We start from the raw sequence: 8456 nt of genomic DNA on the forward strand, positions 1-8456 counted from the left end.
CCCCCACAGTCCAAAGACATGCAGGTTAGGTTAACTGGTGACTCTAAATTGACCGTAGGTGTGAATGTGAGTGTGAATGGTTGTCTGTATCTATATGTCAGCCCTCTGATGACCTGGCGACTTGTCCAGGGTGTGCCCCGCCTTTCACCCGTAGTCAGCTGGGATAGGCTCCAGCTTGCCTGCGACCCTGTAGAACAGGATAAAGCGGCTACAGATAATGAGATGAGATGAGATATATATATAAAACTATATATAACATATAACTCGCCTTCGCGCCTATGGAGCTCAAACTTGTCTCCCTCCGAGCTACTCGCAGAGAGGCAGAATCTCCCTCTTTGCAATTTCCCAAGTTGGAGCCTCTGGTACAGTACATACCTCCATACATATTGTCAACATTAAAATCAAATTACTTGAACCTCGGATAACACTAAAGCTGTACACTAAATTTGATCAAAATCCGTTAGCTACTTTTTGAGTTACAGTGGGAACAATCAATCAATCAGTCAACCAATCAGTCTCTATCTATCTATCTATCGATCTATCGATCTATCTATCTATCTATCTATCTATCCTGCATCCACATACATACCTAGATTTGAGTCAAAGTCTAATCAATTGTTCTTTGGCACGTGGCCTCAAAATTTTATCAAAATCCTGGGTTCGAGCCCCGTAGCCGAGGGCCTTTCTGTGTGGAGTTTGCATGTTCTCGCCGTGTCTGGGTGTGTTTCCTCCAGGTGCTCTGGTTTCTGCCACAGTCCAAAGACATGCAGGTTAGGTTAATTGGTGGCTCTAAATTGACCGTAGGTGTGAATGTGAGTGTGAATGGTTGTTTGTCTCTGTGTCAGCCCTGCAATAACTTGGCAACTTGTCCAGGGTGTACCCTGCCTCTCGCCCATAGTCTGCTGGGATAGGCTCCAGCTTGCCTGCAACCCTGTAGAACAGGATAAGTGCCTACAGATAATGGATGGATGGATGGATGGATCCGTTCACTACTTTTTGAGTTATGTTAGGAACAGACAACAAACAAACAAATGGAGGCGAAAACATAACCTCCTCCAACAAAGTTGGAGGTAATAACAGTCTTCAATGCACTACTACTACAACTACTACTACTACTAGTATTAATTATTATTATTATTCCTGACCCCTCCGACTGCTGGCTGAAAAAGAAGGGAGTTCAGGAAACCTCTCTATGCAGCCAACGTGGACCTGAAACAAGCCTTTGATTCCATGGACAGACCAGCCCTTTGGAAGATCCTCAAGATCCTTGGCGTCCCGGTCAAGCTGCTAAACCTTCTCTCTCTCATCTACTCCGACACCTCCTGTGTGAGAGTAAACGGGCTGCTGTCAGACAATTTCAACATCAACAGCGGTGTCCGCCAGGGCTGTGTCCTGGCCCCGACAGTCTTTAATACAGCCATCGACTATGTCATGAGGAGAACTGTGGCTCAGTGTGCCTGCGGTGATAGCTTTGGAGATGTTACCATCACAGACCTAGATTACGCAGATGATGCGGTAATCATCGTGGGGCGAAAGGCGGGGTACACCCTGGACAAGTCGCCTGGTCATCACAGGGCTGACACATTGACACAGACAACCTTCCTCACTCACATTCACACCTATGGTCAATTTAGAGTCACCAGTTAACCTAACCTGCATGTCTTTAACCATTCTTTGGTAGAACGACTTGTGTGCTTAGGGTCGTTGTCTTGCTGCATGACCCACATTCTCTTGAGATTCAGTTCATGGACAGATGTCCTGACATTTTCCTTTAGAATTCACTGGTATAATTCAGAATTCATTGTTCCATCAATGATGGCAAGCCGTCCTGGCCCAGATGCAGCAAAACAGGCCCAAACCATGATACTACCACCACCATTACATGGAAGCCCTCCAACTTGCCCTGCAGGCCATGGATACAGAAACCCAACTGCTCAGCCTGATGATCAGCTGGGAAAAAAACAAGGTTCAGTGCCTCAGCGACTATGAGACACCTCAAGCAGGGCTGGTGATTAACTCCCACACCGTGGACGCTGTTGACAGGTTTTGCTATCTCAGAGGCACAATAATGTCTGACTGCAAGAGCGATTCTGACATCCAGCTCCACATTGGTCATGCCACCTCTGCGATGGCAAGCCTTGACAGCATATGGTCCAACAGGAAACTCTAGTTCCAAACTAATATCAGGCTGTATAACAGCCTCGTGCTGTCCATCCTCATGTATGGAGCCGAGACCTGGACTCTAACAGCTGCCCAGGAATACCGCCTGAATGCCTTCGACACCAAGTGCCAACGAAGGATCTTGGGGATCAGGTGGTATGACCACATTTCCAATGCCACCCTGCATGAGATCACCAACCAGCCTCCACTGTCCAACAAGATCTGCTCGGCCCGTCTCTGCCTTTTCGGCCACATCACCAGGGCGGAGCCACCCCTGGAACCAGCCGCCCTACTGAGGGAACCGACCCCCACCACCTGGTCCCGTCCCAGAGGCCGACCCAGACGCACATGGTCCGACGACCTGCAGGCTGCTGGCCTCAACATCGCCACCACCTGGGAGGCTGCCAGGAACAGACCCGCTTGGAGAGCCATATGCAGAGGCGCCACGCTCCCTTCAGGAGCATGCGGAGCTGAGGTGAGGTGATTATTATTATTATTATTATAACACCAATTATTAGCTCATCCAGCTGACAGGCAATGAACTTATGCCATCACGTGTTGTCTGTCATCCATCCGTCGTCCGTCATCTATTGTCCATCCAGCGGTGTCCACATTTCATGAAAATCACTTCTTTTCTTTCAGTTTTTCACCGATTTTTATTCTTTTTGGCAGGAAGGTAGGTTTGCCTGGGGTGCATATATGGCTTCCACCCACATTTGCATAATTGAAGTGTTAGGGTTTTGCTGGGATTCGAACCTGGTTCGTTGGTGTGATAATCCAGCAAACCCCCACTAGGCCACCAGGGGGATGACTCAAATGCAGAGGCGTGAGGCGGAAGTAGAAAAAGAATCAAATGGTTTATTTAAACTATATACACTATATACAGGGCAAAACAAAAGACAAAAAAAAACCAAAGAGTAAATCCAAAAGAAAAGCAAAGTGCAAAAATTCAAAAGCTAAGAAGATCAAAAACACAGTACAAAGGAAACTGGAGATAAACATAACAGCACAAAGACTCCGTGACAAGAGGACTGAACTCAGGGGTATAAATAGACAAACTAATTAAGGACACAGGTGAAGATAATTAGGCAATTAACACAAACTCAAAACACAGGAACAGTGGCGGCCTCTAGAGGCCAAAATGAACACGACATGAAAAGGAAATAACAGCGGCCTCTAGAGGCCAAAACAGTCCTAGTCCTAACAGGACCCCCCCCTCTAGGAGCGTCTCCTGACGTTCCCAGGGCGATCCGGATGGGCCGAATGGAAGTCCCGACATAGTTCTTTATCAAGGACATCCCGAGCAGGAACCCAGCAGCGCTCCTCAGGACCATAGCCCTCCCAGTCCACCAGATATTGCAACCCGCCGCGGACCCGGCGGGAGTCAAGCAGGCGATTCACAGTGAACACAGTCTGCCCCTGGAAGATGCGGGGGGGTGGGGGGTTCCTAGGGGCAGGGGCATACGTAGACGTCAGTACGGGCCGTAACAGGGAAACATGGAAAGTGGGGTTGATCCTCAGAGTCCGGGGCAACTGGAGCCGGTAGGAGACAGGGTTCACCCTGCGCACCACCTTGAAGGGGCCAATGTAGCGAGGAGCAAGCTTGCGGTTCTCCACCCGCAGTGGAAGGTCCTTAGTGGACAGCCAAACACGCTGCCCAGGGCGGAAAGCGTGTGCAGGTCTTCTATGGCGGTTGGCCTGAGTCTGGTTGGTTCTGGAGGTCTGTATGAGGGTCTTCCTGACCTTGCTCCAGGTCTTGCGACACCGTCTCACATATTGGTTGACCGAGGGCACCCCCGCGTCCTCCTCCTGGTCCGGGAACAGAGGTGGCTGGAACCCGAATTGGCACTGGAATGGCGACAGCTTGGTGGCCGATGACTGCAGGGTGTTGTGGGCGTACTCCGCCCATGGCAGCCAGGTGCTCCACGATGTCGGGTTATCCATAGCCAGGCCTCGCAGGGTGGTTTCCAGGTCCTGGTTGAGCCTCTCCGTCTGACCATTGGACTGTGGGTGAAACCCAGAGGAGAGGCTGGCAGTGGCTCCGATGACCTTGCAGAACCCGTGCCACACTCGGGAGGAGAACTGGGGCCCTCGGTCTGAGACGATGTCCTGTGGAAGACCAAAGACTCGGAAGACATGATTAAACAAAAGTTTCGCAGTTTCAAGAGCAGAGGGGAGTTTGCACAGTGGTATGAAGCGGCAGGCCTTGGAGAATCTGTCAACTAAGACCAAAATGACCGTGTTACCTTGTGACTCAGGGAGACCCGTGATAAAGTCGACTGCCACGTGGGACCAGGGACGCCGGGGAATGGTCAGAGGATGCAGGAGACCCTGGGGACGCTGTCGTGGGTTCTTGGTTCTGGTGCAAACCTCACAGGACAGGACAAATGACCTTACTTCCTTCTCCATGTTAGGCCACCAGAAGCGTCTTTTCAGGAAGTCCAGGGTCCTTCGAGCTCCCGGGTGGGCGGTGAGAGGGGAAGAGTGACCCCACTGGAGAACCTTGGCCCGGGCTTGATGTGGGACGTACAAGAGGCCTGGTGGCCCCGTCCCAGGACCGGGGTCCTGGCGTTGGGCTCGTCGGACAGCCTCCTCAATACCCCAGCGGACAGGGGCCACAATCCGGGACACAGGGATAATAGGCCCGACTTCATTCTCCCTGTTAGTGGCAGAGAACAGTCTGGACAGTGCGTCAGGTTTGGTGTTCTTGGAGCCGGGGCGGTATGAGAGGGTGAAGTCAAACCGACTGAAAAACAGGGCCCACCTAGCCTGTCGAGGGTTCAGTCTCTTGGCTTGCTGGAGGTACTCCAGGTTCTTGTGGTCAGTCCAAACCAGGAATGGATGTTGTGCTCCCTCCAGCCAGTGCCTCCACTCCTCAAGGGCCAGTTTGACCGCTAGCAGTTCTCGATCCCCCACATCGTACCGGGACTCAGCAGGACTCAGGCGGTGGGAGAAGTAAGCGCAGGGGTGCAGCTTTCCTTCCGAACGTTGAGAGAGCACCGCGCCGACACCACTGTCCGAGGCGTCCACCTCCACGATGAATGGTTGGGAGGTGTCCGGGAGAACCAGAATGGGTGCCGTGCAGAAGCGGTCCTTGAGGTCTTTGAACGCCTTTTCTGCCTGAGGAGACCAGCCATAAGATCCACCTGTCCCTTTGGTGAGGTCTGACATGGGTGCTGCCACAGAACTGAAGTTCCTGATGAACTTGCGGTAGAAGTTAGCGAATCCTAAGAACCGCTGAACCTCCTTAACGGACTTGGGAGTAGGCCAATCCCGGACGGCCAGGGTCTTGGCAGGGTCCATTTGGAGTTGGCCTGTCCGTACAATAAATCCCAGAAAGGAGACCTCGGGAACATGAAATTCGCATTTCTGGGCCTTGGCGAACAGATTGTTCTGTAGCAGCCTCTGGAGAACCTGGCGGACATGGTGGCGGTGCTCCTGCACGGTCTTGGAGAAGATAAGGATGTCGTCGAGGTAGACAAAAACGTATAGGTTAATCATGTCCCTTAAGACGTCATTGATTAGGGCCTGAAAAACAGCTGGTGCGTTGGTGAGTCCGAAGGGCATCACCTGGTATTCGTAGTGCCCAGACGGGGTGTTAAAGGCAGTCTTCCACTCGTCTCCCTGTCGGATACGGATGAGGTGGTATGCGTTCCGTAGGTCCAACTTGGTGAAGACGGTGGCGCCTTGGAGCAGGTCGAAAGCTGTGGACATCAGCGGAAGGGGATATCGGTTGCGCACAGTGATCTTATTCAGGCCCCTGTAATCAATACATGGTCGGAGCCCCCCATCCTTCTTGCCGACAAAGAAGAAGCCGGCTCCAGCAGGTGAAGTGGAGGGTCGAATAAACCCAGAGACCAGGGCATCTTTGAGGTATTCCTCCATGGCCTTGCGTTCTGGCTGAGAGAGTGAAAACAGTCTGCCACGAGGAGGGGTAGTCCCAGGGAGCAAGTCGATGGCACAGTCGTAGGCCCGGTGCGGAGGAAGAACGGCGGCCCTGCTCTTGCTGAATACCTCCTTGAGATCCCAGTACTCTGTGGGAACTTGAGATAACTCGGTGAGATCAGGGGGCTCGGCAGGAGACACAGGAGAGCTAGAGAGCAGACAAGAGGCATGGCATGCAGGGCCCCATTCCACAACCTGGCTTGTTACCCAGTCTATGCGAGGGTTGTGGCGAGTAAGCCAAGGAAGGCCTAGAATAACTGGGAACTCAGGTGAAGGAATCAGGTGCAGGGATATTTCTTCCTTGTGACCTTGAGACTGGAGGAAAACTGGAGAAGTAACTTGGGTGACTCTTCCATCACCTAACGCTTGGCCATCGAGGGCAGACACAGACAGTGGGACTTCAAGAGGTGCAGTCGGAATATTGATGCTTTGGGCGAAGTGAATATCCATAAAGTTCCCAGCCGCCCCTGAGTCTATCAAAGCTTGACAAGAGTGGACAGACTCACCCCAGGAGATGGAGACCGGGATGTAGATTCCTTGGCCAGGGAGTCCGGGAGAGAGGGTAGGCCCCGTCACAACCCTCCCTCGGCTGGACGGGGCGGTCCTTTTCCCAAGAGTTCGGGACATGATGCTCGGAAGTGACCAGGATTGCCACAGTAGATGCAGCACTTGTCTCTCCTTCTGCGCTCCCTCTCAGATGCGGAGAGGCGAGTACGACCCACTTGCATGGGTTCTGGACAGTCACTGAAGGAGGTAGACGGTCTCCAGGTAGAGGTAGGGAGGCTGGGGGGGCTCAAGGCTTGGTGGCGTTCTCTCATCCTGTTGTCCAGACGAATAGCATGTGAGATGAGGGTTTCGAGGTCACTTGGGCATCCAATAGAGGCCAGACCGTCCTTGATGGGGTCAGACAGACCATGGTGGAAGGCTGACACCAGGGCAGTCTCGTTCCATCCACTTACTGCTGCGAGTGTTCGGAACGAGATGGCGTAATCTGCGACGCTTCCTCCTTGCCGGATGGACATGAGCTTTCGGGCTGCGTCGGTACTGATGTCTGCCTGATCGAAGACCCGAAGCATCTCTTCAGAAAACAGCTGGAAATCAAAGCACTCAGGTCCCTGTCTTTGCCAGATAGCAGTAGCCCAGGCTCGCGCCTTACCAGCTAATAAGGTGATCACAAAGGCAATCTTGCGGCGATCCGTAGTGTAGGTGGTAGGCTGAAGCTCAAAGGTGAGTTGACACTGGGTAAGGAACTCTCGGCACTCACTGTGCTTGCCGTCATACCTCTGTGGTGCAGGAAGGCTGGGTTCGCGAGGTGAAGAAGGCAGCATTGCAGGAGGCACTGGAGCAGGAGTGGGAGCTGGATCAGGAGCAGGAACTGGATCAGGAGCAGGAGATGCAGGCAGAGATGTCAGCTGTGCCAGGGTTTTCCCAATTTGCTGAAGCAGTTCCTCGTGGCGAGCGAGGGCCTCACGTTGGCTGGTGAGCGTACGTCCATGAGCGTCCATGGTCGCTCCGAAGCGTGTCAAAGCTGCCATAATTCCCTGAAGGTTGGCCGGGTAGACAGTTGAAGCAGCCTCTGCTGAGTCGGTCATGACGGAGTCTTTCTGTTAGGGTTTTGCTGGGATTCGAACCTGGTTCGTTGGTGTGATAATCCAGCAAACCCCCACTAGGCCACCAGGGGGATGACTCAAATGCAGAGGCGTGAGGCGGAAGTAGAAAAAGAATCAAATGGTTTATTTAAACTATATACACTATATACAGGGCAAAACAAAAGACAAAAAAAACCAAAGAGTAAATCCAAAAGAAAAGCAAAGTGCAAAAATTCAAAAGCTAAGAAGATCAAAAACACAGTACAAAGGAAACTGGAGATAAACATAACAGCACAAAGACTCCGTGACAAGAGGACTGAACTCAGGGGTATAAATAGACAAACTAATTAAGGACACAGGTGAAGATAATTAGGCAATTAACACAAACTCAAAACACAGGAACAGTGGCGGCCTCTAGAGGCCAAAATGAACACGACATGAAAAGGAAATAACAGCGGCCTCTAGAGGCCAAAACAGTCCTAGTCCTAACATGAAGTTAATAATGAATATATGGAGTAATTAAGCCCTAACGACCAGTTTCCACACAAATCGCTTCTTCTCCCTCAATTCTTCACCAATTTTTATTCTTTCTGGCATGAAGGTAGGGGTACCTAGGCTGCATATAACTTCTACCCAGATTTGCTTAATTACAATTATTAATTAAGTTATGGACTAATTAAGCCTTAATGAGCAGTTCAACAAAAATCTATTCTTCGCTGTCAATCCCTCACCGCTTTGGATTCTTTCTGGCAAATAGGTCAG

This window comes from Neoarius graeffei, chromosome 8 (genome assembly GCF_027579695.1).
Source record: "Neoarius graeffei isolate fNeoGra1 chromosome 8, fNeoGra1.pri, whole genome shotgun sequence".
Taxonomy (NCBI): domain Eukaryota; kingdom Metazoa; phylum Chordata; class Actinopteri; order Siluriformes; family Ariidae; genus Neoarius; species Neoarius graeffei.